Below are 27,501 nucleotides of genomic sequence, written 5' to 3'. Positions count from 1 at the left end.
GAATCGCTCCTTAGAGGTGTGCTTCCTTTGCTTCATATGACATGGTGTTGTTGCATTTGTTGAGATTCACACTGATAGCCACTGCTTTGGGACACATTCAGAAGTCTTCTTGCCGCAAGCAGTCAGAAATAGAATCTGACGTGGATCGGCAGATTTTCTGAAAAATAGAGCATCAAAATGCTCAACACAGTTGCTGGATAGTGGCATTTCAAATGTATTAACAACTCTTGTGTTTTATCTGGGTTTACCCACAAACGGACCTTGATCCAAAGGTACTTGGTATTACCTGCCACTTCTTGCTTTACAGTGGATATTTAGTAACTTTTCAAACATGCATGAATATATCCCTAACACGTCACGATAGCAGTTGCAATATCATTTTTTCTTTCAAAAAAGTTCTACTTTTATTTTTTAAATACTGTCCTTGAGCTCCAGTCAAGTGGATTTGGCGGTGTTTTTTTTTTTTCTAGGAGTACTTATATGCTACCATTTCTTGCTATGAGAGAAAAAAATATTCTCTTTTGTCTGGGATAAGCACGATTTTAGGTTTCGGATCACTTGAAGGCCTATTTGAAACCAAGGAGACATGGGTGATGGATTTCCGTGATGGCTTCTGTGCTCCAGTGGCGCAATCGGTCAGCGCGCAGTACTTATATGGCAGTATCTGTTGAGCAATGCCGAGGTTGTGAGTTCGAGCCTCACCTGGAGCATGCAGTTTCTTGCTTTTTGCCTTTATTCATGGAAAATGTAATCTGCACTTGCACCCTATGGCCTGAGAACTTTACAACAGGGCAATAAGCGCCCAAAGAAACTCAAGGTTCTTTCCTCAAGGGTGCTTGAATGAGCTGTCTTTCTGTTACACTGACCACATTCTTTAAATTGTGGACCAGAACAGATAAAGAAAATGTGCGCCTTCTACTTGATGAAAAGAGGTGTGGAGAGCTGCGACATGGCTTTTCTCTTTCAGAAAACTCATTCTTCTGACTTTGTAGCTCAAACCGCTTGCAATTCTGTAGCAAGTTTACAAGGGAAAATAAAAACAAAGATTTTGCCACCCTTACCTTGTAAAGTAAGAGAACGGATGCCTTCTGAAAGAAAAAAAAAGTCTTTGCTGTCATCTAGCGAAAGCCCCAGTGGCCTAATGGATAAGGCACTGGCCTCCTAAGCCAGGGATTGTGGGTTCGAGTCCCATCTGGGGTGTTTGAGATCTTGCTTGACTCTTTCAAGTCACATCTAAAGCAAGGCTTTAGAATAAAACCTTTAGGAGTTCCCTTTCCTGTTGCCTTAATTAATATGTGTGCCTTCTCCTAGTAGAACTCAGATTAGTTCAGCAGCATGCTATCAACTGAATGGAAACTTCTGCAAGATGGCTACAAGTCCTCTTGTCCAAAACCAAATCTCCTGCAATGTTTCTGCCAAACAATATGTTCAACTCCCCACAAAGGAAACGCTGCTTTTATTAGGAAAGAGCTTTGCATTTTCTCCGACATTCTCCAGACATCCCATTGTGGCATGCAAATCCGGTGGCCTAAAATCTTCAAGCAAAAAACCCACCCTGACAAGTATCGTTGGTAAGCTTAATTTGCAGGAAGGCATTTTATGTCCTTTTTGTGCCAGTTTCAGAAATGTTTTTCCTGATGTATCAACATGTATACGAATAGCAATCAGAATCGCTCCTTAGAGGTGTGCTTCCTTTGCTTCATATGACATGGTGTTGTTGCATTTGTTGAGATTCACACTGATAGCCACTGCTTTGGGACACATTCAGAAGTCTTCTTGCCGCAAGCAGTCAGAAATAGAATCTGACGTGGATCGGCAGATTTTCTGAAAAATAGAGCATCAAAATGCTCAACACAGTTGCTGGATAGTGGCATTTCAAATGTATTAACAACTCTTGTATTTTATCTGGGTTTACCCACAAACGGACCTTGATCCAAAGGTACTTGGTATTACCTGCCACTTCTTGCTTTACAGTGGATATTTAGTAACTTTTCAAACATGCATGAATATATCCCTAACACGTCACGATAGCAGTTGCAATATCATTTTTTCTTTCAAAAAAGTTCTACTTTTATTTTTAGAATACTGTCCTTGAGCTCCAGTCAAGTGGATTTGGCGGTGTTTTTTTTTTTCTAGGAGTACTTATATGCTACCATTTCTTGCTATGAGAGAAAAAATATTCTCTTTTGTCTGGGATAAGCACGATTTTAGGTTTCGGATCACTTGAAGGCCTATTTGAAACCAAGGAGACATGGGTGATGGATTTCCGCTATGACTTCTGTGCTCCAGTGGCGCAATCGGTCAGCGCGCGGTACTTATATGGCAGTATCTGTTGAGCAATGCCGAGGTTGTGAGTTCGAGCCTCACCTGGAGCATGCAGTTTCTTGCTTTTTGCCTTTATTCATGGAAAATGTAATCTGCACTTGCACCCTATGGCCTGAGAACTTTACAACAGGGCAATAAGCGCCCAAAGAAACTCAAGGTTCTTTCCTCAAGGGTGCTTGAATGAGCTGTCTTTCTGTTACACTGACCACATTCTTTAAATTGTGGACCAGAACAGATAAAGAAAATGTGCGCCTTCTACTTGATGAAAAGAGGTGTGGAGAGCTGCGACATGGCTTTTCTCTTTCAGAAAACTCATTCTTCTGACTTTGTAGCTCAAACCGCTTGCAATTCTGTAGCAAGTTTACAAGGGAAAATAAAAACAAAGATTTTGCCACCCTTACCTTGTAAAGTAAGAGAACGGATGCCTTCTGAAAGAAAAAAAAAGTCTTTGCTGTCATCTAGCGAAAGCCCCAGTGGCCTAATGGATAAGGCACTGGCCTCCTAAGCCAGGGATTGTGGGTTCGAGTCCCATCTGGGGTGTTTGAGATCTTGCTTGACTCTTTCAAGTCACATCTAAAGCAAGGCTTTAGAATAAAACCTTTAGGAGTTCCCTTTCCTGTTGCCTTAATTAATATGTGTGCCTTCTCCTAGTAGAACTCAGATTAGTTCAGCAGCATGCTATCAACTGAATGGAAACTTCTGCAAGATGGCTACAAGTCCTCTTGTCCAAAACCAAATCTCCTGCAATGTTTCTGCCAAACAATATGTTCAACTCCCCACAAAGGAAACGCTGCTTTTATTAGGAAAGAGCTTTGCATTTTCTCCGACATTCTCCAGACATCCCATTGTGGCATGCAAATCCGGTGGCCTAAAATCTTCAAGCAAAAAAGCCACCCTGACAAGTATCGTTGGTAAGCTTAATTTGCAGGAAGGCATTTTATGTCCTTTTTGTGCCAGTTTCAGAAATGTTTTTCCTGATGTATCAACATGTATACGAATAGCAATCAGAATCGCTCCTTAGAGGTGTGCTTCCTTTGCTTCATATGACATGGTGTTGTTGCATTTGTTGAGATTCACACTGATAGCCACTGCTTTGGGACACATTCAGAAGTCTTCTTGCCGCAAGCAGTCAGAAATAGAATCTGACGTGGATCGGCAGATTTTCTGAAAAATAGAGCATCAAAATGCTCAACACAGTTGCTGGATAGTGGCATTTCAAATGTATTAACAACTCTTGTGTTTTATCTGGGTTTACCCACAAACGGACCTTGATCCAAAGGTACTTGGTATTACCTGCCACTTCTTGCTTTACAGTGGATATTTAGTAACTTTTCAAACATGCATGAATATATCCCTAACACGTCACGATAGCAGTTGCAATATCATTTTTTCTTTCAAAAAAGTTCTACTTTTATTTTTTAAATACTGTCCTTGAGCTCCAGTCAAGTGGATTTGGCGGTGTTTTTTTTTTTCTAGGAGTACTTATATGCTACCATTTCTTGCTATGAGAGAAAAAAATATTCTCTTTTGTCTGGGATAAGCACGATTTTAGGTTTCGGATCACTTGAAGGCCTATTTGAAACCAAGGAGACATGGGTGATGGATTTCCGTGATGGCTTCTGTGCTCCAGTGGCGCAATCGGTCAGCGCGCGGTACTTATATGGCAGTATCTGTTGAGCAATGCCGAGGTTGTGAGTTCGAGCCTCACCTGGAGCATGCAGTTTCTTGCTTTTTGCCTTTATTCATGGAAAATGTAATCTGCACTTGCACCCTATGGCCTGAGAACTTTACAACAGGGCAATAAGCGCCCAAAGAAACTCAAGTTTCTTTCCTCAAGGGTGCTTGAATGAGCTGTCTTTCTGTTACACTGACCACATTCTTTAAATTGTGGACCAGAACAGATAAAGAAAATGTGCGCCTTCTACTTGATGAAAAGAGGTGTGGAGAGCTGCGACATGGCTTTTCTCTTTCAGAAAACTCATTCTTCTGACTTTGTAGCTCAAACCGCTTGCAATTCTGTAGCAAGTTTACAAGGGAAAATAAAAACAAAGATTTTGCCACCCTTACCTTGTAAAGTAAGAGAACGGATGCCTTCTGAAAGAAAAAAAAAGTCTTTGCTGTCATCTAGCGAAAGCCCCAGTGGCCTAATGGATAAGGCACTGGCCTCCTAAGCCAGGGATTGTGGGTTCGAGTCCCATCTGGGGTGTTTGAGATCTTGCTTGACTCTTTCAAGTCACATCTAAAGCAAGGCTTTAGAATAAAACCTTTAGGACTTCCCTTTCCTGTTGCCTTAATTAATATGCATGCCTTCTCCTAGTAGAACTCAGATTAGTTCAGCAGCATGCTATCAACTGAATGGAAACTTCTGCAAGATGGCTACAAGTCCTCTTGTCCAAAACCAAATCTCCTGCAATGTTTCTGCCAAACAATATGTTCAACTCCCCACAAAGGAAACGCTGCTTTTATTAGGAAAGAGCTTTGCATTTTCTCCGACATTCTCCAGACATCCCATTGTGGCATGCAAATCCGGTGGCCTAAAATCTTCAAGCAAAAAAGCCACCCTGACAAGTATCGTTGGTAAGCTTAATTTGCAGGAAGGCATTTTATGTCCTTGTTGTGCCAGTTTCAGAAATGTTTTTCCTGATGTATCAACATGTATACGAATAGCAATCAGAATCGCTCCTTAGAGGTGTGCTTCCTTTGCTTCATATGACATGGTGTTGTTGCATTTGTTGAGATTCACACTGATAGCCACTGCTTTGGGACACATTCAGAAGTCTTCTTGCCGCAAGCAGTCAGAAATAGAATCTGACGTGGATCGGCAGATTTTCTGAAAAATAGAGCATCAAAATGCTCAACACAGTTGCTGGATAGTGGCATTTCAAATGTATTAACAACTCTTGTGTTTTATCTGGGTTTACCCACAAACGGACCTTGATCCAAAGGTACTTGGTATTACCTGCCACTTCTTGCTTTACAGTGGATATTTAGTAACTTTTCAAACATGCATGAATATATCCCTAACACGTCACGATAGCAGTTGCAATATCATTTTTTCTTTCAAAAAAGTTCTACTTTTATTTTTTAAATACTGTCCTTGAGCTCCAGTCAAGTGGATTTGGCGGTGTTTTTTTTTTTTTCTAGGAGTACTTATATGCTACCAATTCTTGCTATGAGAGAAAAAATATTCTCTTTTGTCTGGGATAAGCACGATTTTAGGTTTCGGATCACTTGAAGGCCTATTTGAAACCAAGGAGACATGGGTGATGGATTTCCGTGATGGCTTCTGTGCTCCAGTGGCGCAATCGGTCAGCGCGCGGTACTTATATGGCAGTATCTGTTGAGCAATGCCGAGGTTGTGAGTTCGAGCCTCACCTGGAGCATGCAGTTTCTTGCTTTTTGCCTTTATTCATGGAAAATGTAATCTGCACTTGCACCCTATGGCCTGAGAACTTTACAACAGGGCAATAAGCAATAAAACTCAAGGTTCTTTCTTTCAAGGTTCTTTCCTCAAGGGTGCTTGAATGAGCTGTCTTTCTGTTACACTGACCACATTCTTTAAATTGTGGACCAGAACAGATAAAGAAAATGTGCGCCTTCTACTTGATGAAAAGAGGTGTGGAGAGCTGCGACATGGCTTTTCTCTTTCAGAAAACTCATTCTTCTGACTTTGTAGCTCAAACCGCTTGCAATTCTGTAGCAAGTTTACAAGGGAAAATAAAAACAAAGATTTTGCCACCCTTACCTTGTAAAGTAAGAGAACGGATGCCTTCTGAAAGAAAAAAAAAGTCTTTGCTGTCATCTAGCGAAAGCCCCAGTGGCCTAATGGATAAGGCACTGGCCTCCTAAGCCAGGGATTGTGGGTTCGAGTCCCATCTGGGGTGTTTGAGATCTTGCTTGACTCTTTCAAGTCACATCTAAAGCAAGGCTTTAGAATAAAACCTTTAGGAGTTCCCTTTCCTGTTGCCTTAATTAATATGCGTGCCTTCTCCTAGTAGAACTCAGATTAGTTCAGCAGCATGCTATCAACTGAATGGAAACTTCTGCAAGATGGCTACAAGTCCTCTTGTCCAAAACCAAATCTCCTGCAATGTTTCTGCCAAACAATATGTTCAACTCCCCACAAAGGAAACGCTGCTTTTATTAGGAAAGAGCTTTGCATTTTCTCCGACATTCTCCAGACATCCCATTGTGGCATGCAAATCCGGTGGCCTAAAATCTTCAAGCAAAAAAGCCACCCTGACAAGTATCGTTGGTAAGCTTAATTTGCAGGAAGGCATTTTATGTCCTTGTTGTGCCAGTTTCAGAAATGTTTTTCCTGATGTATCAACATGTATACGAATAGCAATCAGAATCGCTCCTTAGAGGTGTGCTTCCTTTGCTTCATATGACATGGTGTTGTTGCATTTGTTGAGATTCACACTGATAGCCACTGCTTTGGGACACATTCAGAAGTCTTCTTGCCGCAAGCAGTCAGAAATAGAATCTGACGTGGATCGGCAGATTTTCTGAAAAATAGAGCATCAAAATGCTCAACACAGTTGCTGGATAGTGGCATTTCAAATGTATTAACAACTCTTGTGTTTTATCTGGGTTTACCCACAAACGGACCTTGATCCAAAGGTACTTGGTATTACCTGCCACTTCTTGCTTTACAGTGGATATTTAGTAACTTTTCAAACATGCATGAATATATCCCTAACACGTCACGATAGCAGTTGCAATATCATTTTTTCTTTCAAAAAAGTTCTACTTTTATTTTTTAAATACTGTCCTTGAGCTCCAGTCAAGTGGATTTGGCGGTGTTTTTTTTTTTTCTAGGAGTACTTATATGCTACCATTTCTTGCTATGAGAGAAAAAAATATTCTCTTTTGTCTGGGATAAGCACGATTTTAGGTTTCGGATCACTTGAAGGCCTATTTGAAACCAAGGAGACATGGGTGATGGATTTCCGTGATGGCTTCTGTGCTCCAGTGGCGCAATCGGTCAGCGCGCAGTACTTATATGGCAGTATCTGTTGAGCAATGCCGAGGTTGTGAGTTCGAGCCTCACCTGGAGCATGCAGTTTCTTGCTTTTTGCCTTTATTCATGGAAAATGTAATCTGCACTTGCACCCTATGGCCTGAGAACTTTACAACAGGGCAATAAGCGCCCAAAGAAACTCAAGGTTCTTTCCTCAAGGGTGCTTGAATGAGCTGTCTTTCTGTTACACTGACCACTTTCTTTAAATTGTGGACCAGAACAGATAAAGAAAATGTGCGCCTTCTACTTGATGAAAAGAGGTGTGGAGAGCTGCGACATGGCTTTTCTCTTTCAGAAAACTCATTCTTCTGACTTTGTAGCTCAAACCGCTTGCAATTCTGTAGCAAGTTTACAAGGGAAAATAAAAACAAAGATTTTGCCACCCTTACCTTGTAAAGTAAGAGAACGGATGCCTTCTGAAAGAAAAAAAAAGTCTTTGCTGTCATCTAGCGAAAGCCCCAGTGGCCTAATGGATAAGGCACTGGCCTCCTAAGCCAGGGATTGTGGGTTCGAGTCCCATCTGGGGTGTTTGAGATCTTGCTTGACTCTTTCAAGTCACATCTAAAGCAAGGCTTTAGAATAAAACCTTTAGGAGTTCCCTTTCCTGTTGCCTTAATTAATATGCGTGCCTTCTCCTAGTAGAACTCAGATTAGTTCAGCAGCATGCTATCAACTGAATGGAAACTTCTGCAAGATGGCTACAAGTCCTCTTGTCCAAAACCAAATCTCCTGCAATGTTTCTGCCAAACAATATGTTCAACTCCCCACAAAGGAAACGCTGCTTTTATTAGGAAAGAGCTTTGCATTTTCTCCGACATTCTCCAGACATCCCATTGTGGCATGCAAATCCGGTGGCCTAAAATCTTCAAGCAAAAAAGCCACCCTGACAAGTATCGTTGGTAAGCTTAATTTGCAGGAAGGCATTTTATGTCCTTGTTGTGCCAGTTTCAGAAATGTTTTTCCTGATGTATCAACATGTATACGAATAGCAATCAGAATCGCTCCTTAGAGGTGTGCTTCCTTTGCTTCATATGACATGGTGTTGTTGCATTTGTTGAGATTCACACTGATAGCCACTGCTTTGGGACACATTCAGAAGTCTTCTTGCCGCAAGCAGTCAGAAATAGAATCTGACGTGGATCGGCAGATTTTCTGAAAAATAGAGCATCAAAATGCTCAACACAGTTGCTGGATAGTGGCATTTCAAATGTATTAACAACTCTTGTGTTTTATCTGGGTTTACCCACAAACGGACCTTGATCCAAAGGTACTTGGTATTACCTGCCACTTCTTGCTTTACAGTGGATATTTAGTAACTTTTCAAACATGCATGAATATATCCCTAACACGTCACGATAGCAGTTGCAATATCATTTTTTCTTTCAAAAAAGTTCTACTTTTATTTTTTAAATACTGTCCTTGAGCTCCAGTCAAGTGGATTTGGCGGTGTTTTTTTTTTTTCTAGGAGTACTTATATGCTACCATTTCTTGCTATGAGAGAAAAAAATATTCTCTTTTGTCTGGGATAAGCACGATTTTAGGTTTCGGATCACTTGAAGGCCTATTTGAAACCAAGGAGACATGGGTGATGGATTTCCGTGATGGCTTCTGTGCTCCAGTGGCGCAATCGGTCAGCGCGCAGTACTTATATGGCAGTATCTGTTGAGCAATGCCGAGGTTGTGAGTTCGAGCCTCACCTGGAGCATGCAGTTTCTTGCTTTTTGCCTTTATTCATGGAAAATGTAATCTGCACTTGCACCCTATGGCCTGAGAACTTTACAACAGGGCAATAAGCGCCCAAAGAAACTCAAGGTTCTTTCCTCAAGGGTGCTTGAATGAGCTGTCTTTCTGTTACACTGACCACATTCTTTAAATTGTGGACCAGAACAGATAAAGAAAATGTGCGCCTTCTACTTGATGAAAAGAGGTGTGGAGAGCTGCGACATGGCTTTTCTCTTTCAGAAAACTCATTCTTCTGACTTTGTAGCTCAAACCGCTTGCAATTCTGTAGCAAGTTTACAAGGGAAAATAAAAACAAAGATTTTGCCACCCTTACCTTGTAAAGTAAGAGAACGGATGCCTTCTGAAAGAAAAAAAAAGTCTTTGCTGTCATCTAGCGAAAGCCCCAGTGGCCTAATGGATAAGGCACTGGCCTCCTAAGCCAGGGATTGTGGGTTCGAGTCCCATCTGGGGTGTTTGAGATCTTGCTTGACTCTTTCAAGTCACATCTAAAGCAAGGCTTTAGAATAAAACCTTTAGGAGTTCCCTTTCCTGTTGCCTTAATTAATATGTGTGCCTTCTCCTAGTAGAACTCAGATTAGTTCAGCAGCATGCTATCAACTGAATGGAAACTTCTGCAAGATGGCTACAAGTCCTCTTGTCCAAAACCAAATCTCCTGCAATGTTTCTGCCAAACAATATGTTCAACTCCCCACAAAGGAAACACTGCTTTTATTAGGAAAGAGCTTTGCATTTTCTCCGACATTCTCCAGACATCCCATTGTGGCATGCAAATCCGGTGGCCTAAAATCTTCAAGCAAAAAAGCCACCCTGACAAGTATCGTTGGTAAGCTTAATTTGCAGGAAGGCATTTTATGTCCTTTTTGTGCCAGTTTCAGAAATGTTTTTCCTGATGTATCAACATGTATACGAATAGCAATCAGAATCGCTCCTTAGAGGTGTGCTTCCTTTGCTTCATATGACATGGTGTTGTTGCATTTGTTGAGATTCACACTGATAGCCACTGCTTTGGGACACATTCAGAAGTCTTCTTGCCGCAAGCAGTCAGAAATAGAATCTGACGTGGATCGGCAGATTTTCTGAAAAATAGAGCATCAAAATGCTCAACACAGTTGCTGGATAGTGGCATTTCAAATGTATTAACAACTCTTGTGTTTTATCTGGGTTTACCCACAAACGGACCTTGATCCAAAGGTACTTGGTATTACCTGCCACTTCTTGCTTTACAGTGGATATTTAGTAACTTTTCAAACATGCATGAATATATCCCTAACACGTCACGATAGCAGTTGCAATATCATTTTTTCTTTCAAAAAAGTTCTACTTTTATTTTTTAAATACTGTCCTTGAGCTCCAGTCAAGTGGATTTGGCGGTGTTTTTTTTTTTTCTAGGAGTACTTATATGCTACCATTTCTTGCTATGAGAGAAAAAAATATTCTCTTTTGTCTGGGATAAGCACGATTTTAGGTTTCGGATCACTTGAAGGCCTATTTGAAACCAAGGAGACATGGGTGATGGATTTCCTTGATGGCTTCTGTGCTCCAGTGGCGCAATCGGTCAGCGCGCGGTACTTATATGGCAGTATCTGTTGAGCAATGCCGAGGTTGTGAGTTGGAGCCTCACCTGGAGCATGCAGTTTCTTGCTTTTTGCCTTTATTCATGGAAAATGTAATCTGCACTTGCACCCTATGGCCTGAGAACTTTACAACAGGGCAATAAGCGCCCAAAGAAACTCAAGGTTCTTTCCTCAAGGGTGCTTGAATGAGCTGTCTTTCTGTTACACTGACCACATTCTTTAAATTGTGGACCAGAACAGATAAAGAAAATGTGCGCCTTCTACTTGATGAAAAGAGGTGTGGAGAGCTGCGACATGGCTTTTCTCTTTCAGAAAACTCATTCTTCTGACTTTGTAGCTCAAACCGCTTGCAATTCTGTAGCAAGTTTACAAGGGAAAATAAAAACAAAGATTTTGCCACCCTTACCTTGTAAAGTAAGAGAACGGATGCCTTCTGAAAGAAAAAAAAAGTCTTTGCTGTCATCTAGCGAAAGCCCCAGTGGCCTAATGGATAAGGCACTGGCCTCCTAAGCCAGGGATTGTGGGTTCGAGTCCCATCTGGGGTGTTTGAGATCTTGCTTGACTCTTTCAAGTCACATCTAAAGCAAGGCTTTAGAATAAAACCTTTAGGACTTCCCTTTCCTGTTGCCTTAATTAATATGTGTGCCTTCTCCTAGTAGAACTCAGATTAGTTCAGCAGCATGCTATCAACTGAATGGAAACTTCTGCAAGATGGCTACAAGTCCTCTTGTCCAAAACCAAATCTCCTGCAATGTTTCTGCCAAACAATATGTTCAACTCCCCACAAAGGAAACGCTGCTTTTATTAGGAAAGAGCTTTGCATTTTCTCCGACATTCTCCAGACATCCCATTGTGGCATGCAAATCCGGTGGCCTAAAATCTTCAAGCAAAAAAGCCACCCTGACAAGTATCGTTGGTAAGCTTAATTTGCAGGAAGGCATTTTATGTCCTTTTTGTGCCAGTTTCAGAAATGTTTTTCCTGATGTATCAACATGTATACGAATAGCAATCAGAATCGCTCCTTAGAGGTGTGCTTCCTTTGCTTCATATGACATGGTGTTGTTGCATTTGTTGAGATTCACACTGATAGCCACTGCTTTGGGACACATTCAGAAGTCTTCTTGCCGCAAGCAGTCAGAAATAGAATCTGACGTGGATCGGCAGATTTTCTGAAAAATAGAGCATCAAAATGCTCAACACAGTTGCTGGATAGTGGCATTTCAAATGTATTAACAACTCTTGTGTTTTATCTGGGTTTACCCACAAACGGACCTTGATCCAAAGGTACTTGGTATTACCTGCCACTTCTTGCTTTACAGTGGATATTTAGTAACTTTTCAAACATGCATGAATATATCCCTAACACGTCACGATAGCAGTTGCAATATCATTTTTTCTTTCAAAAAAGTTCTACTTTTATTTTTTAAATACTGTCCTTGAGCTCCAGTCAAGTGGATTTGGCGGTGTTTTTTTTTTTCTAGGAGTACTTATATGCTACCATTTCTTGCTATGAGAGAAAAAAATATTCTCTTTTGTCTGGGATAAGCACGATTTTAGGTTTCGGATCACTTGAAGGCCTATTTGAAACCAAGGAGACATGGGTGATGGATTTCCGTGATGGCTTCTGTGCTCCAGTGGCGCAATCGGTCAGCGCGCGGTACTTATATGGCAGTATCTGTTGAGCAATGCCGAGGTTGTGAGTTCGAGCCTCACCTGGAGCATGCAGTTTCTTGCTTTTTGCCTTTATTCATGGAAAATGTAATCTGCACTTGCACCCTATGGCCTGAGAACTTTACAACAGGGCAATAAGCGCCCAAAGAAACTCAAGTTTCTTTCCTCAAGGGTGCTTGAATGAGCTGTCTTTCTGTTACACTGACCACATTCTTTAAATTGTGGACCAGAACAGATAAAGAAAATGTGCGCCTTCTACTTGATGAAAAGAGGTGTGGAGAGCTGCGACATGGCTTTTCTCTTTCAGAAAACTCATTCTTCTGACTTTGTAGCTCAAACCGCTTGCAATTCTGTAGCAAGTTTACAAGGGAAAATAAAAACAAAGATTTTGCCACCCTTACCTTGTAAAGTAAGAGAACGGATGCCTTCTGAAAGAAAAAAAAAGTCTTTGCTGTCATCTAGCGAAAGCCCCAGTGGCCTAATGGATAAGGCACTGGCCTCCTAAGCCAGGGATTGTGGGTTCGAGTCCCATCTGGGGTGTTTGAGATCTTGCTTGACTCTTTCAAGTCACATCTAAAGCAAGGCTTTAGAATAAAACCTTTAGGACTTCCCTTTCCTGTTGCCTTAATTAATATGCATGCCTTCTCCTAGTAGAACTCAGATTAGTTCAGCAGCATGCTATCAACTGAATGGAAACTTCTGCAAGATGGCTACAAGTCCTCTTGTCCAAAACCAAATCTCCTGCAATGTTTCTGCCAAACAATATGTTCAACTCCCCACAAAGGAAACGCTGCTTTTATTAGGAAAGAGCTTTGCATTTTCTCCGACATTCTCCAGACATCCCATTGTGGCATGCAAATCCGGTGGCCTAAAATCTTCAAGCAAAAAAGCCACCCTGACAAGTATCGTTGGTAAGCTTAATTTGCAGGAAGGCATTTTATGTCCTTGTTGTGCCAGTTTCAGAAATGTTTTTCCTGATGTATCAACATGTATACGAATAGCAATCAGAATCGCTCCTTAGAGGTGTGCTTCCTTTGCTTCATATGACATGGTGTTGTTGCATTTGTTGAGATTCACACTGATAGCCACTGCTTTGGGACACATTCAGAAGTCTTCTTGCCGCAAGCAGTCAGAAATAGAATCTGACGTGGATCGGCAGATTTTCTGAAAAATAGAGCATCAAAATGCTCAACACAGTTGCTGGATAGTGGCATTTCAAATGTATTAACAACTCTTGTGTTTTATCTGGGTTTACCCACAAACGGACCTTGATCCAAAGGTACTTGGTATTACCTGCCACTTCTTGCTTTACAGTGGATATTTAGTAACTTTTCAAACATGCATGAATATATCCCTAACACGTCACGATAGCAGTTGCAATATCATTTTTTCTTTCAAAAAAGTTCTACTTTTATTTTTTAAATACTGTCCTTGAGCTCCAGTCAAGTGGATTTGGCGGTGTTTTTTTTTTTTTCTAGGAGTACTTATATGCTACCAATTCTTGCTATGAGAGAAAAAATATTCTCTTTTGTCTGGGATAAGCACGATTTTAGGTTTCGGATCACTTGAAGGCCTATTTGAAACCAAGGAGACATGGGTGATGGATTTCCGTGATGGCTTCTGTGCTCCAGTGGCGCAATCGGTCAGCGCGCGGTACTTATATGGCAGTATCTGTTGAGCAATGCCGAGGTTGTGAGTTCGAGCCTCACCTGGAGCATGCAGTTTCTTGCTTTTTGCCTTTATTCATGGAAAATGTAATCTGCACTTGCACCCTATGGCCTGAGAACTTTACAACAGGGCAATAAGCGCCCAAAGAAACTCAAGGTTCTTTCCTCAAGGGTGCTTGAATGAGCTGTCTTTCTGTTACACTGACCACATTCTTTAAATTGTGGACCAGAACAGATAAAGAAAATGTGCGCCTTCTACTTGATGAAAAGAGGTGTGGAGAGCTGCGACATGGCTTTTCTCTTTCAGAAAACTCATTCTTCTGACTTTGTAGCTCAAACCGCTTGCAATTCTGTAGCAAGTTTACAAGGGAAAATAAAAACAAAGATTTTGCCACCCTTACCTTGTAAAGTAAGAGAACGGATGCCTTCTGAAAGAAAAAAAAAGTCTTTGCTGTCATCTAGCGAAAGCCCCAGTGGCCTAATGGATAAGGCACTGGCCTCCTAAGCCAGGGATTGTGGGTTCGAGTCCCATCTGGGGTGTTTGAGATCTTGCTTGACTCTTTCAAGTCACATCTAAAGCAAGGCTTTAGAATAAAACCTTTAGGAGTTCCCTTTCCTGTTGCCTTAATTAATATGCGTGCCTTCTCCTAGTAGAACTCAGATTAGTTCAGCAGCATGCTATCAACTGAATGGAAACTTCTGCAAGATGGCTACAAGTCCTCTTGTCCAAAACCAAATCTCCTGCAATGTTTCTGCCAAACAATATGTTCAACTCCCCACAAAGGAAACGCTGCTTTTATTAGGAAAGAGCTTTGCATTTTCTCCGACATTCTCCAGACATCCCATTGTGGCATGCAAATCCGGTGGCCTAAAATCTTCAAGCAAAAAAGCCACCCTGACAAGTATCGTTGGTAAGCTTAATTTGCAGGAAGGCATTTTATGTCCTTTTTGTGCCAGTTTCAGAAATGTTTTTCCTGATGTATCAACATGTATACGAATAGCAATCAGAATCGCTCCTTAGAGGTGTGCTTCCTTTGCTTCATATGACATGGTGTTGTTGCATTTGTTGAGATTCACACTGATAGCCACTGCTTTGGGACACATTCAGAAGTCTTCTTGCCGCAAGCAGTCAGAAATAGAATCTGACGTGGATCGGCAGATTTTCTGAAAAATAGAGCATCAAAATGCTCAACACAGTTGCTGGATAGTGGCATTTCAAATGTATTAACAACTCTTGTATTTTATCTGGGTTTACCCACAAACGGACCTTGATCCAAAGGTACTTGGTATTACCTGCCACTTCTTGCTTTACAGTGGATATTTAGTAACTTTTCAAACATGCATGAATATATCCCTAACACGTCACGATAGCAGTTGCAATATCATTTTTTCTTTCAAAAAAGTTCTACTTTTATTTTTAGAATACTGTCCTTGAGCTCCAGTCAAGTGGATTTGGCGGTGTTTTTTTTTTTCTAGGAGTACTTATATGCTACCATTTCTTGCTATGAGAGAAAAAATATTCTCTTTTGTCTGGGATAAGCACGATTTTAGGTTTCGGATCACTTGAAGGCCTATTTGAAACCAAGGAGACATGGGTGATGGATTTCCGCTATGACTTCTGTGCTCCAGTGGCGCAATCGGTCAGCGCGCGGTACTTATATGGCAGTATCTGTTGAGCAATGCCGAGGTTGTGAGTTCGAGCCTCACCTGGAGCATGCAGTTTCTTGCTTTTTGCCTTTATTCATGGAAAATGTAATCTGCACTTGCACCCTATGGCCTGAGAACTTTACAACAGGGCAATAAGCGCCCAAAGAAACTCAAGGTTCTTTCCTCAAGGGTGCTTGAATGAGCTGTCTTTCTGTTACACTGACCACATTCTTTAAATTGTGGACCAGAACAGATAAAGAAAATGTGCACCTTCTACTTGATGAAAAGAGGTGTGGAGAGCTGCGACATGGCTTTTCTCTTTCAGAAAACTCATTCTTCTGACTTTGTAGCTCAAACCGCTTGCAATTCTGTAGCAAGTTTACAAGGGAAAATAAAAACAAAGATTTTGCCACCCTTACCTTGTAAAGTAAGAGAACGGATGCCTTCTGAAAGAAAAAAAAAGTCTTTGCTGTCATCTAGCTAAAGCCCCAGTGGCCTAATGGATAAGGCACTGGCCTCCTAAGCCAGGGATTGTGGGTTCGAGTCCCATCTGGGGTGTTTGAGATCTTGCTTGACTCTTTCAAGTCACATCTAAAGCAAGGCTTTAGAATAAAACCTTTAGGACTTCCCTTTCCTGTTGCCTTAATTAATATGTGTGCCTTCTCCTAGTAGAACTCAGATTAGTTCAGCAGCATGCTATCAACTGAATGGAAACTTCTGCAAGATGGCTACAAGTCCTCTTGTCCAAAACCAAATCTCCTGCAATGTTTCTGCCAAACAATATGTTCAACTCCCCACAAAGGAAACGCTGCTTTTATTAGGAAAGAGCTTTGCATTTTCTCCGACATTCTCCAGACATCCCATTGTGGCATGCAAATCCGGTGGCCTAAAATCTTCAAGCAAAAAAGCCACCCTGACAAGTATCGTTGGTAAGCTTAATTTGCAGGAAGGCATTTTATGTCCTTTTTGTGCCAGTTTCAGAAATGTTTTTCCTGATGTATCAACATGTATACGAATAGCAATCAGAATCGCTCCTTAGAGGTGTGCTTCCTTTGCTTCATATGACATGGTGTTGTTGCATTTGTTGAGATTCACACTGATAGCCACTGCTTTGGGACACATTCAGAAGTCTTCTTGCCGCAAGCAGTCAGAAATAGAATCTGACGTGGATCGGCAGATTTTCTGAAAAATAGAGCATCAAAATGCTCAACACAGTTGCTGGATAGTGGCATTTCAAATGTATTAACAACTCTTGTGTTTTATCTGGGTTTACCCACAAACGGACCTTGATCCAAAGGTACTTGGTATTACCTGCCACTTCTTGCTTTACAGTGGATATTTAGTAACTTTTCAAACATGCATGAATATATCCCTAACACGTCACGATAGCAGTTGCAATATCATTTTTTCTTTCAAAAAAGTTCTACTTTTATTTTTTAAATACTGTCCTTGAGCTCCAGTCAAGTGGATTTGGCGGTGTTTTTTTTTTTCTAGGAGTACTTATATGCTACCATTTCTTGCTATGAGAGAAAAAAATATTCTCTTTTGTCTGGGATAAGCACGATTTTAGGTTTCGGATCACTTGAAGGCCTATTTGAAACCAAGGAGACATGGGTGATGGATTTCCGTGATGGCTTCTGTGCTCCAGTGGCGCAATCGGTCAGCGCGCGGTACTTATATGGCAGTATCTGTTGAGCAATGCCGAGGTTGTGAGTTCGAGCCTCACCTGGAGCATGCAGTTTCTTGCTTTTTGCCTTTATTCATGGAAAATGTCATCTGCACTTGCACCCTATGGCCTGAGAACTTTACAACAGGGCAATAAGCGCCCAAAGAAACTCAAGTTTCTTTCCTCAAGGGTGCTTGAATGAGCTGTCTTTCTGTTACACTGACCACATTCTTTAAATTGTGGACCAGAACAGATAAAGAAAATGTGCGCCTTCTACTTGATGAAAAGAGGTGTGGAGAGCTGCGACATGGCTTTTCTCTTTCAGAAAACTCATTCTTCTGACTTTGTAGCTCAAACCGCTTGCAATTCTGTAGCAAGTTTACAAGGGAAAATAAAAACAAAGATTTTGCCACCCTTACCTTGTAAAGTAAGAGAACGGATGCCTTCTGAAAGAAAAAAAAAGTCTTTGCTGTCATCTAGCGAAAGCCCCAGTGGCCTAATGGATAAGGCACTGGCCTCCTAAGCCAGGGATTGTGGGTTCGAGTCCCATCTGGGGTGTTTGAGATCTTGCTTGACTCTTTCAAGTCACATCTAAAGCAAGGCTTTAGAATAAAACCTTTAGGACTTCCCTTTCCTGTTGCCTTAATTAATATGCATGCCTTCTCCTAGTAGAACTCAGATTAGTTCAGCAGCATGCTATCAACTGAATGGAAACTTCTGCAAGATGGCTACAAGTCCTCTTGTCCAAAACCAAATCTCCTGCAATGTTTCTGCCAAACAATATGTTCAACTCCCCACAAAGGAAACGCTGCTTTTATTAGGAAAGAGCTTTGCATTTTCTCCGACATTCTCCAGACATCCCATTGTGGCATGCAAATCCGGTGGCCTAAAATCTTCAAGCAAAAAAGCCACCCTGACAAGTATCGTTGGTAAGCTTAATTTGCAGGAAGGCATTTTATGTCCTTGTTGTGCCAGTTTCAGAAATGTTTTTCCTGATGTATCAACATGTATACGAATAGCAATCAGAATCGCTCCTTAGAGGTGTGCTTCCTTTGCTTCATATGACATGGTGTTGTTGCATTTGTTGAGATTCACACTGATAGCCACTGCTTTGGGACACATTCAGAAGTCTTCTTGCCGCAAGCAGTCAGAAATAGAATCTGACGTGGATCGGCAGATTTTCTGAAAAATAGAGCATCAAAATGCTCAACACAGTTGCTGGATAGTGGCATTTCAAATGTATTAACAACTCTTGTGTTTTATCTGGGTTTACCCACAAACGGACCTTGATCCAAAGGTACTTGGTATTACCTGCCACTTCTTGCTTTACAGTGGATATTTAGTAACTTTTCAAACATGCATGAATATATCCCTAACACGTCACGATAGCAGTTGCAATATCATTTTTTCTTTCAAAAAAGTTCTACTTTTATTTTTTAAATACTGTCCTTGAGCTCCAGTCAAGTGGATTTGGCGGTGTTTTTTTTTTTTTCTAGGAGTACTTATATGCTACCAATTCTTGCTATGAGAGAAAAAATATTCTCTTTTGTCTGGGATAAGCACGATTTTAGGTTTCGGATCACTTGAAGGCCTATTTGAAACCAAGGAGACATGGGTGATGGATTTCCGTGATGGCTTCTGTGCTCCAGTGGCGCAATCGGTCAGCGCGCGGTACTTATATGGCAGTATCTGTTGAGCAATGCCGAGGTTGTGAGTTCGAGCCTCACCTGGAGCATGCAGTTTCTTGCTTTTTGCCTTTATTCATGGAAAATGTAATCTGCACTTGCACCCTATGGCCTGAGAACTTTACAACAGGGCAATAAGCGCCCAAAGAAACTCAAGGTTCTTTCCTCAAGGGTGCTTGAATGAGCTGTCTTTCTGTTACACTGACCACATTCTTTAAATTGTGGACCAGAACAGATAAAGAAAATGTGCGCCTTCTACTTGATGAAAAGAGGTGTGGAGAGCTGCGACATGGCTTTTCTCTTTCAGAAAACTCATTCTTCTGACTTTGTAGCTCAAACCGCTTGCAATTCTGTAGCAAGTTTACAAGGGAAAATAAAAACAAAGATTTTGCCACCCTTACCTTGTAAAGTAAGAGAACGGATGCCTTCTGAAAGAAAAAAAAAGTCTTTGCTGTCATCTAGCGAAAGCCCCAGTGGCCTAATGGATAAGGCACTGGCCTCCTAAGCCAGGGATTGTGGGTTCGAGTCCCATCTGGGGTGTTTGAGATCTTGCTTGACTCTTTCAAGTCACATCTAAAGCAAGGCTTTAGAATAAAACCTTTAGGAGTTCCCTTTCCTGTTGCCTTAATTAATATGCGTGCCTTCTCCTAGTAGAACTCAGATTAGTTCAGCAGCATGCTATCAACTGAATGGAAACTTCTGCAAGATGGCTACAAGTCCTCTTGTCCAAAACCAAATCTCCTGCAATGTTTCTGCCAAACAATATGTTCAACTCCCCACAAAGGAAACGCTGCTTTTATTAGGAAAGAGCTTTGCATTTTCTCCGACATTCTCCAGACATCCCATTGTGGCATGCAAATCCGGTGGCCTAAAATCTTCAAGCAAAAAAGCCACCCTGACAAGTATCGTTGGTAAGCTTAATTTGCAGGAAGGCATTTTATGTCCTTGTTGTGCCAGTTTCAGAAATGTTTTTCCTGATGTATCAACATGTATACGAATAGCAATCAGAATCGCTCCTTAGAGGTGTGCTTCCTTTGCTTCATATGACATGGTGTTGTTGCATTTGTTGAGATTCACACTGATAGCCACTGCTTTGGGACACATTCAGAAGTCTTCTTGCCGCAAGCAGTCAGAAATAGAATCTGACGTGGATCGGCAGATTTTCTGAAAAATAGAGCATCAAAATGCTCAACACAGTTGCTGGATAGTGGCATTTCAAATGTATTAACAACTCTTGTGTTTTATCTGGGTTTACCCACAAACGGACCTTGATCCAAAGGTACTTGGTATTACCTGCCACTTCTTGCTTTACAGTGGATATTTAGTAACTTTTCAAACATGCATGAATATATCCCTAACACGTCACGATAGCAGTTGCAATATCATTTTTTCTTTCAAAAAAGTTCTACTTTTATTTTTTAAATACTGTCCTTGAGCTCCAGTCAAGTGGATTTGGCGGTGTTTTTTTTTTTTCTAGGAGTACTTATATGCTACCATTTCTTGCTATGAGAGAAAAAAATATTCTCTTTTGTCTGGGATAAGCACGATTTTAGGTTTCGGATCACTTGAAGGCCTATTTGAAACCAAGGAGACATGGGTGATGGATTTCCGTGATGGCTTCTGTGCTCCAGTGGCGCAATCGGTCAGCGCGCAGTACTTATATGGCAGTATCTGTTGAGCAATGCCGAGGTTGTGAGTTCGAGCCTCACCTGGAGCATGCAGTTTCTTGCTTTTTGCCTTTATTCATGGAAAATGTAATCTGCACTTGCACCCTATGGCCTGAGAACTTTACAACAGGGCAATAAGCGCCCAAAGAAACTCAAGGTTCTTTCCTCAAGGGTGCTTGAATGAGCTGTCTTTCTGTTACACTGACCACATTCTTTAAATTGTGGACCAGAACAGATAAAGAAAATGTGCGCCTTCTACTTGATGAAAAGAGGTGTGGAGAGCTGCGACATGGCTTTTCTCTTTCAGAAAACTCATTCTTCTGACTTTGTAGCTCAAACCGCTTGCAATTCTGTAGCAAGTTTACAAGGGAAAATAAAAACAAAGATTTTGCCACCCTTACCTTGTAAAGTAAGAGAACGGATGCCTTCTGAAAGAAAAAAAAAGTCTTTGCTGTCATCTAGCGAAAGCCCCAGTGGCCTAATGGATAAGGCACTGGCCTCCTAAGCCAGGGATTGTGGGTTCGAGTCCCATCTGGGGTGTTTGAGATCTTGCTTGACTCTTTCAAGTCACATCTAAAGCAAGGCTTTAGAATAAAACCTTTAGGACTTCCCTTTCCTGTTGCCTTAATTAATATGTGTGCCTTCTCCTAGTAGAACTCAGATTAGTTCAGCAGCATGCTATCAACTGAATGGAAACTTCTGCAAGATGGCTACAAGTCCTCTTGTCCAAAACCAAATCTCCTGCAATGTTTCTGCCAAACAATATGTTCAACTCCCCACAAAGGAAACGCTGCTTTTATTAGGAAAGAGCTTTGCATTTTCTCCGACATTCTCCAGACATCCCATTGTGGCATGCAAATCCGGTGGCCTAAAATCTTCAAGCAAAAAACCCACCCTGACAAGTATCGTTGGTAAGCTTAATTTGCAGGAAGGCATTTTATGTCCTTTTTGTGCCAGTTTCAGAAATGTTTTTCCTGATGTATCAACATGTATACGAATAGCAATCAGAATCGCTCCTTAGAGGTGTGCTTCCTTTGCTTCATATGACATGGTGTTGTTGCATTTGTTGAGATTCACACTGATAGCCACTGCTTTGGGACACATTCAGAAGTCTTCTTGCCGCAAGCAGTCAGAAATAGAATCTGACGTGGATCGGCAGATTTTCTGAAAAATAGAGCATCAAAATGCTCAACACAGTTGCTGGATAGTGGCATTTCAAATGTATTAACAACTCTTGTATTTTATCTGGGTTTACCCACAAACGGACCTTGATCCAAAGGTACTTGGTATTACCTGCCACTTCTTGCTTTACAGTGGATATTTAGTAACTTTTCAAACATGCATGAATATATCCCTAACACGTCACGATAGCAGTTGCAATATCATTTTTTCTTTCAAAAAAGTTCTACTTTTATTTTTAGAATACTGTCCTTGAGCTCCAGTCAAGTGGATTTGGCGGTGTTTTTTTTTTTCTAGGAGTACTTATATGCTACCATTTCTTGCTATGAGAGAAAAAATATTCTCTTTTGTCTGGGATAAGCACGATTTTAGGTTTCGGATCACTTGAAGGCCTATTTGAAACCAAGGAGACATGGGTGATGGATTTCCGTTATGACTTCTGTGCTCCAGTGGCGCAATCGGTCAGCGCGCGGTACTTATATGGCAGTATCTGTTGAGCAATGCCGAGGTTGTGAGTTCGAGCCTCACCTGGAGCATGCAGTTTCTTGCTTTTTGCCTTTATTCATGGAAAATGTAATCTGCACTTGCACCCTATGGCCTGAGAACTTTACAACAGGGCAATAAGCGCCCAAAGAAACTCAAGGTTCTTTCCTCAAGGGTGCTTGAATGAGCTGTCTTTCTGTTACACTGACCACATTCTTTAAATTGTGGACCAGAACAGATAAAGAAAATGTGCACCTTCTACTTGATGAAAAGAGGTGTGGAGAGCTGCGACATGGCTTTTCTCTTTCAGAAAACTCATTCTTCTGACTTTGTAGCTCAAACCGCTTGCAATTCTGTAGCAAGTTTACAAGGGAAAATAAAAACAAAGATTTTGCCACCCTTACCTTGTAAAGTAAGAGAACGGATGCCTTCTGAAAGAAAAAAAAAGTCTTTGCTGTCATCTAGCTAAAGCCCCAGTGGCCTAATGGATAAGGCACTGGCCTCCTAAGCCAGGGATTGTGGGTTCGAGTCCCATCTGGGGTGTTTGAGATCTTGCTTGACTCTTTCAAGTCACATCTAAAGCAAGGCTTTAGAATAAAACCTTTAGGACTTCCCTTTCCTGTTGCCTTAATTAATATGTGTGCCTTCTCCTAGTAGAACTCAGATTAGTTCAGCAGCATGCTATCAACTGAATGGAAACTTCTGCAAGATGGCTACAAGTCCTCTTGTCCAAAACCAAATCTCCTGCAATGTTTCTGCCAAACAATATGTTCAACTCCCCACAAAGGAAACGCTGCTTTTATTAGGAAAGAGCTTTGCATTTTCTCCGACATTCTCCAGACATCCCATTGTGGCATGCAAATCCGGTGGCCTAAAATCTTCAAGCAAAAAAGCCACCCTGACAAGTATCGTTGGTAAGCTTAATTTGCAGGAAGGCATTTTATGTCCTTTTTGTGCCAGTTTCAGAAATGTTTTTCCTGATGTATCAACATGTATACGAATAGCAATCAGAATCGCTCCTTAGAGGTGTGCTTCCTTTGCTTCATATGACATGGTGTTGTTGCATTTGTTGAGATTCACACTGATAGCCACTGCTTTGGGACACATTCAGAAGTCTTCTTGCCGCAAGCAGTCAGAAATAGAATCTGACGTGGATCGGCAGATTTTCTGAAAAATAGAGCATCAAAATGCTCAACACAGTTGCTGGATAGTGGCATTTCAAATGTATTAACAACTCTTGTGTTTTATCTGGGTTTACCCACAAACGGACCTTGATCCAAAGGTACTTGGTATTACCTGCCACTTCTTGCTTTACAGTGGATATTTAGTAACTTTTCAAACATGCATGAATATATCCCTAACACGTCACGATAGCAGTTGCAATATCATTTTTTCTTTCAAAAAAGTTCTACTTTTATTTTTTAAATACTGTCCTTGAGCTCCAGTCAAGTGGATTTGGCGGTGTTTTTTTTTTTCTAGGAGTACTTATATGCTACCATTTCTTGCTATGAGAGAAAAAATATTCTCTTTTGTCTGGGATAAGCACGATTTTAGGTTTCGGATCACTTGAAGGCCTATTTGAAACCAAGGAGACATGGGTGATGGATTTCCGTGATGGCTTCTGTGCTCCAGTGGCGCAATCGGTCAGCGCGCGGTACTTATATGGCAGTATCTGTTGAGCAATGCCGAGGTTGTGAGTTCGAGCCTCACCTGGAGCATGCAGTTTCTTGCTTTTTGCCTTTATTCATGGAAAATGTAATCTGCACTTGCACCCTATGGCCTGACAACTTTACAACAGGGCAATAAGCGCCCAAAGAAACTCAAGGTTCTTTCCTCAAGGGTGCTTGAATGAGCTGTCTTTCTGTTACACTGACCACATTCTTTAAATTGTGGACCAGAACAGATAAAGAAAATGTGCGCCTTCTACTTGATGAAAAGAGGTGTGGAGAGCTGCGACATGGCTTTTCTCTTTCAGAAAACTCATTCTTCTGACTTTGTAGCTCAAACCGCTTGCAATTCTGTAGCAAGTTTACAAGGGAAAATAAAAACAAAGATTTTGCCACCCTTACCTTGTAAAGTAAGAGAACGGATGCCTTCTGAAAGAAAAAAAAAGTCTTTGCTGTCATCTAGCGAAAGCCCCAGTGGCCTAATGGATAAGGCACTGGCCAGGGATTGTGGGTTCGAGGCCCATCTGGGGTGTTTGAGATCTTGCTTGACTCTTTCAAGTCACATCTAAAGCAAGGCTTTAGAATAAAACCTTTAGGACTTCCCTTTCCTGTTGCCTTAATTAATATGCGTGCCTTCTCCTAGTAGAACTCAGATTAGTTCAGCAGCATGCTATCAACTGAATGGAAACTTCTGCAAGATGGCTACAAGTCCTCTTGTCCAAAACCAAATCTCCTGCAATGTTTCTGCCAAACAATATGTTCAACTCCCCACAAAGGAAACGCTGCTTTTATTAGGAAAGAGCTTTGCATTTTCTCCGACATTCTCCACACATCCCATTGTGGCATGCAAATCCGGTGGCCTAAAATCTTCAAGCAAAAAAGCCACCCTGACAAGTATCGTTGGTAAGCTTAATTTGCAGGAAGGCATTTTATGTCCTTTTTGTGCCAGTTTCAGAAATGTTTTTCCTGATGTATCAACATGTATACGAATAGCAATCAGAATCGCTCCTTAGAGGTGTGCTTCCTTTGCTTCATATGACATGGTGTTGTTGCATTTGTTGAGATTCACACTGATAGCCACTGCTTTGGGACACATTCAGAAGTCTTCTTGCCGCAAGCAGTCAGAAATAGAATCTGACGTGGATCGGCAGATTTTCTGAAAAATAGAGCATCAAAATGCTCAACACAGTTGCTGGATAGTGGCATTTCAAATGTATTAACAACTCTTGTGTTTTATCTGGGTTTACCCACAAACGGACCTTGATCCAAAGGTACTTGGTATTACCTGCCACTTCTTGCTTTACAGTGGATATTTAGTAACTTTTCAAACATGCATGAATATATCCCTAACACGTCACGATAGCAGTTGCAATATCATTTTTTCTTTCAAAAAAGTTCTACTTTTATTTTTAGAATACTGTCCTTGAGCTCCAGTCAAGTGGATTTGGCTGTGTTTTTTTTTTCTAGGAGTACTTATATGCTACCATTTCTTGCTATGAGAGAAAAAATATTCTCTTTTATCTGGGATAAGCACGATTTTAGGTTTCGGATCACTTGAAGGCCTATTTGAAACCAAGGAGACATGGGTGATGGATTTCCGTGATGGCTTCTGTGCTCCAGTGGCGCAATCGGTCAGCGCGCGGTACTTATATGGCAGTATCTGTTGAGCAATGCCGAGGTTGTGAGTTCGAGCCTCACCTGGAGCATGCAGTTTCTTGCTTTTTGCCTTTATTCATGGAAAATGTAATCTGCACTTGCACCCTATGGCCTGAGAACTTTACAACAGGGCAATAAGCGCCCAAAGAAACTCAAGGTTCTTTCCTCAAGGGTGCTTGAATGAGCTGTCTTTCTGTTACACTGACCACATTCTTTAAATTGTGGACCAGAACAGATAAAGAAAATGTGCGCCTTCTACTTGATGAAAAGAGGTGTGGAGAGCTGCGACATGGCTTTTCTCTTTCAGAAAACTCATTCTTCTGACTTTGTAGCTCAAACCGCTTGCAATTCTGTAGCAAGTTTACAAGGGAAAATAAAAACAAAGATTTTGCCACCCTTACCTTGTAAAGTAAGAGAACGGATGCCTTCTGAAAGAAAAAAAAAGTCTTTGCTGTCATCTAGCGAAAGCCCCAGTGGCCTAATGGATAAGGCACTGGCCAGGGATTGTGGGTTCGAGGCCCATCTGGGGTGTTTGAGATCTTGCTTGACTCTTTCAAGTCACATCTAAAGCAAGGCTTTAGAATAAAACCTTTAGGACTTCCCTTTCCTGTTGCCTTAATTAATATGCGTGCCTTCTCCTAGTAGAACTCAGATTAGTTCAGCAGCATGCTATCAACTGAATGGAAACTTCTGCAAGATGGCTACAAGTCCTCTTGTCCAAAACCAAATCTCCTGCAATGTTTCTGCCAAACAATATGTTCAACTCCCCACAAAGGAAACGCTGCTTTTATTAGGAAAGAGCTTTGCATTTTCTCCGACATTCTCCACACATCCCATTGTGGCATGCAAATCCGGTGGCCTAAAATCTTCAAGCAAAAAAGCCACCCTGACAAGTATCGTTGGTAAGCTTAATTTGCAGGAAGGCATTTTATGTCCTTTTTGTGCCAGTTTCAGAAATGTTTTTCCTGATGTATCAACATGTATACGAATAGCAATCAGAATCGCTCCTTAGAGGTGTGCTTCCTTTGCTTCATATGACATGGTGTTGTTGCATTTGTTGAGATTCACACTGATAGCCACTGCTTTGGGACACATTCAGAAGTCTTCTTGCCGCAAGCAGTCAGAAATAGAATCTGACGTGGATCGGCAGATTTTCTGAAAAATAGAGCATCAAAATGCTCAACACAGTTGCTGGATAGTGGCATTTCAAATGTATTAACAACTCTTGTGTTTTATCTGGGTTTACCCACAAACGGACCTTGATCCAAAGGTACTTGGTATTACCTGCCACTTCTTGCTTTACAGTGGATATTTAGTAACTTTTCAAACATGCATGAATATATCCCTAACACGTCACGATAGCAGTTGCAATATCATTTTTTCTTTCAAAAAAGTTCTACTTTTATTTTTTAAATACTGTCCTTGAGCTCCAGTCAAGTGGATTTGGCGGTGTTTTTTTTTTTCTAGGAGTACTTATATGCTACCATTTCTTGCTATGAGAGAAAAAATATTCTCTTTTGTCTGGGATAAGCACGATTTTAGGTTTCGGATCACTTGAAGGCCTATTTGAAACCAAGGAGACATGGGTGATGGATTTCCGTGATGGCTTCTGTGCTCCAGTGGCGCAATCGGTCAGCGCGCGGTACTTATATGGCAGTATCTGTTGAGCAATGCCGAGGTTGTGAGTTCGAGCCTCACCTGGAGCATGCAGTTTCTTGCTTTTTGCCTTTATTCATGGAAAATGTAATCTGCACTTGCACCCTATGGCCTGAGAACTTTACAACAGGGCAATAAGCGCCCAAAGAAACTCAAGGTTCTTTCCTCAAGGGTGCTTGAATGAGCTGTCTT

General features: G+C 41.3%; 26 non-coding genes across 26 annotated transcripts; all 26 read left to right on the top strand.

Annotated features, from left to right (window-relative positions):
• The first annotated feature begins 1,127 nt into the window (after positions 1-1,127).
• TRNAR-CCU (transfer RNA arginine (anticodon CCU)) lies at positions 1,128-1,200 on the top strand. The gene has a single exon. It is a non-coding gene; the product is annotated as a tRNA-Arg (tRNA).
• A 1,082-nt stretch (positions 1,201-2,282) lies between these two features.
• TRNAI-UAU (transfer RNA isoleucine (anticodon UAU)) lies at positions 2,283-2,375 on the top strand. Its single transcript is given in 2 exon segments — positions 2,283-2,320; positions 2,340-2,375. It is a non-coding gene; the product is annotated as a tRNA-Ile (tRNA).
• Positions 2,376-2,792: 417 nt separating this feature from the next.
• On the top strand, positions 2,793-2,865 carry TRNAR-CCU (transfer RNA arginine (anticodon CCU)). The gene has a single exon. It is a non-coding gene; the product is annotated as a tRNA-Arg (tRNA).
• A 1,083-nt stretch (positions 2,866-3,948) lies between these two features.
• On the top strand, positions 3,949-4,041 carry TRNAI-UAU (transfer RNA isoleucine (anticodon UAU)). The gene is given in 2 exon segments: positions 3,949-3,986; positions 4,006-4,041. It is a non-coding gene; the product is annotated as a tRNA-Ile (tRNA).
• Positions 4,042-4,458: 417 nt separating this feature from the next.
• Positions 4,459-4,531, top strand: TRNAR-CCU (transfer RNA arginine (anticodon CCU)). The gene has a single exon. It is a non-coding gene; the product is annotated as a tRNA-Arg (tRNA).
• A 1,084-nt stretch (positions 4,532-5,615) lies between these two features.
• Positions 5,616-5,708, top strand: TRNAI-UAU (transfer RNA isoleucine (anticodon UAU)). Its single transcript is given in 2 exon segments — positions 5,616-5,653; positions 5,673-5,708. It is a non-coding gene; the product is annotated as a tRNA-Ile (tRNA).
• A 428-nt stretch (positions 5,709-6,136) lies between these two features.
• Positions 6,137-6,209, top strand: TRNAR-CCU (transfer RNA arginine (anticodon CCU)). Its single transcript has one exon. It is a non-coding gene; the product is annotated as a tRNA-Arg (tRNA).
• A 1,594-nt stretch (positions 6,210-7,803) lies between these two features.
• Positions 7,804-7,876, top strand: TRNAR-CCU (transfer RNA arginine (anticodon CCU)). The gene has a single exon. It is a non-coding gene; the product is annotated as a tRNA-Arg (tRNA).
• A 1,594-nt stretch (positions 7,877-9,470) lies between these two features.
• Positions 9,471-9,543, top strand: TRNAR-CCU (transfer RNA arginine (anticodon CCU)). The gene has a single exon. It is a non-coding gene; the product is annotated as a tRNA-Arg (tRNA).
• A 1,594-nt stretch (positions 9,544-11,137) lies between these two features.
• Positions 11,138-11,210, top strand: TRNAR-CCU (transfer RNA arginine (anticodon CCU)). Its single transcript has one exon. It is a non-coding gene; the product is annotated as a tRNA-Arg (tRNA).
• Positions 11,211-12,293: 1,083 nt separating this feature from the next.
• TRNAI-UAU (transfer RNA isoleucine (anticodon UAU)) lies at positions 12,294-12,386 on the top strand. Its single transcript is given in 2 exon segments — positions 12,294-12,331; positions 12,351-12,386. It is a non-coding gene; the product is annotated as a tRNA-Ile (tRNA).
• Positions 12,387-12,803: 417 nt separating this feature from the next.
• TRNAR-CCU (transfer RNA arginine (anticodon CCU)) lies at positions 12,804-12,876 on the top strand. Its single transcript has one exon. It is a non-coding gene; the product is annotated as a tRNA-Arg (tRNA).
• A 1,084-nt stretch (positions 12,877-13,960) lies between these two features.
• TRNAI-UAU (transfer RNA isoleucine (anticodon UAU)) lies at positions 13,961-14,053 on the top strand. Its single transcript is given in 2 exon segments — positions 13,961-13,998; positions 14,018-14,053. It is a non-coding gene; the product is annotated as a tRNA-Ile (tRNA).
• A 417-nt stretch (positions 14,054-14,470) lies between these two features.
• On the top strand, positions 14,471-14,543 carry TRNAR-CCU (transfer RNA arginine (anticodon CCU)). The gene has a single exon. It is a non-coding gene; the product is annotated as a tRNA-Arg (tRNA).
• Positions 14,544-15,625: 1,082 nt separating this feature from the next.
• TRNAI-UAU (transfer RNA isoleucine (anticodon UAU)) lies at positions 15,626-15,718 on the top strand. Its single transcript is given in 2 exon segments — positions 15,626-15,663; positions 15,683-15,718. It is a non-coding gene; the product is annotated as a tRNA-Ile (tRNA).
• Positions 15,719-16,135: 417 nt separating this feature from the next.
• TRNAR-CCU (transfer RNA arginine (anticodon CCU)) lies at positions 16,136-16,208 on the top strand. The gene has a single exon. It is a non-coding gene; the product is annotated as a tRNA-Arg (tRNA).
• A 1,083-nt stretch (positions 16,209-17,291) lies between these two features.
• TRNAI-UAU (transfer RNA isoleucine (anticodon UAU)) lies at positions 17,292-17,384 on the top strand. Its single transcript is given in 2 exon segments — positions 17,292-17,329; positions 17,349-17,384. It is a non-coding gene; the product is annotated as a tRNA-Ile (tRNA).
• Positions 17,385-17,801: 417 nt separating this feature from the next.
• On the top strand, positions 17,802-17,874 carry TRNAR-CCU (transfer RNA arginine (anticodon CCU)). The gene has a single exon. It is a non-coding gene; the product is annotated as a tRNA-Arg (tRNA).
• A 1,084-nt stretch (positions 17,875-18,958) lies between these two features.
• Positions 18,959-19,051, top strand: TRNAI-UAU (transfer RNA isoleucine (anticodon UAU)). The gene is given in 2 exon segments: positions 18,959-18,996; positions 19,016-19,051. It is a non-coding gene; the product is annotated as a tRNA-Ile (tRNA).
• Positions 19,052-19,468: 417 nt separating this feature from the next.
• Positions 19,469-19,541, top strand: TRNAR-CCU (transfer RNA arginine (anticodon CCU)). Its single transcript has one exon. It is a non-coding gene; the product is annotated as a tRNA-Arg (tRNA).
• Positions 19,542-21,135: 1,594 nt separating this feature from the next.
• TRNAR-CCU (transfer RNA arginine (anticodon CCU)) lies at positions 21,136-21,208 on the top strand. Its single transcript has one exon. It is a non-coding gene; the product is annotated as a tRNA-Arg (tRNA).
• Positions 21,209-22,290: 1,082 nt separating this feature from the next.
• Positions 22,291-22,383, top strand: TRNAI-UAU (transfer RNA isoleucine (anticodon UAU)). The gene is given in 2 exon segments: positions 22,291-22,328; positions 22,348-22,383. It is a non-coding gene; the product is annotated as a tRNA-Ile (tRNA).
• Positions 22,384-22,800: 417 nt separating this feature from the next.
• Positions 22,801-22,873, top strand: TRNAR-CCU (transfer RNA arginine (anticodon CCU)). The gene has a single exon. It is a non-coding gene; the product is annotated as a tRNA-Arg (tRNA).
• A 1,082-nt stretch (positions 22,874-23,955) lies between these two features.
• TRNAI-UAU (transfer RNA isoleucine (anticodon UAU)) lies at positions 23,956-24,048 on the top strand. The gene is given in 2 exon segments: positions 23,956-23,993; positions 24,013-24,048. It is a non-coding gene; the product is annotated as a tRNA-Ile (tRNA).
• A 1,562-nt stretch (positions 24,049-25,610) lies between these two features.
• TRNAI-UAU (transfer RNA isoleucine (anticodon UAU)) lies at positions 25,611-25,703 on the top strand. The gene is given in 2 exon segments: positions 25,611-25,648; positions 25,668-25,703. It is a non-coding gene; the product is annotated as a tRNA-Ile (tRNA).
• A 1,563-nt stretch (positions 25,704-27,266) lies between these two features.
• Positions 27,267-27,359, top strand: TRNAI-UAU (transfer RNA isoleucine (anticodon UAU)). Its single transcript is given in 2 exon segments — positions 27,267-27,304; positions 27,324-27,359. It is a non-coding gene; the product is annotated as a tRNA-Ile (tRNA).
• Positions 27,360-27,501: the final 142 nt, after the last annotated feature.

The sequence above is a fragment of the Lithobates pipiens genome, unplaced genomic scaffold, assembly GCF_037356315.1.
Source record: "Lithobates pipiens isolate NorthernLeopardFrog02 unplaced genomic scaffold, aLitPip1_a1.2 Scaffold_8, whole genome shotgun sequence".
Classification (NCBI taxonomy): domain Eukaryota; kingdom Metazoa; phylum Chordata; class Amphibia; order Anura; family Ranidae; genus Lithobates; species Lithobates pipiens.
Note: the sequence above shows the minus strand (reverse complement) of the source record. Positions and strands in the feature narration are given on the sequence as shown.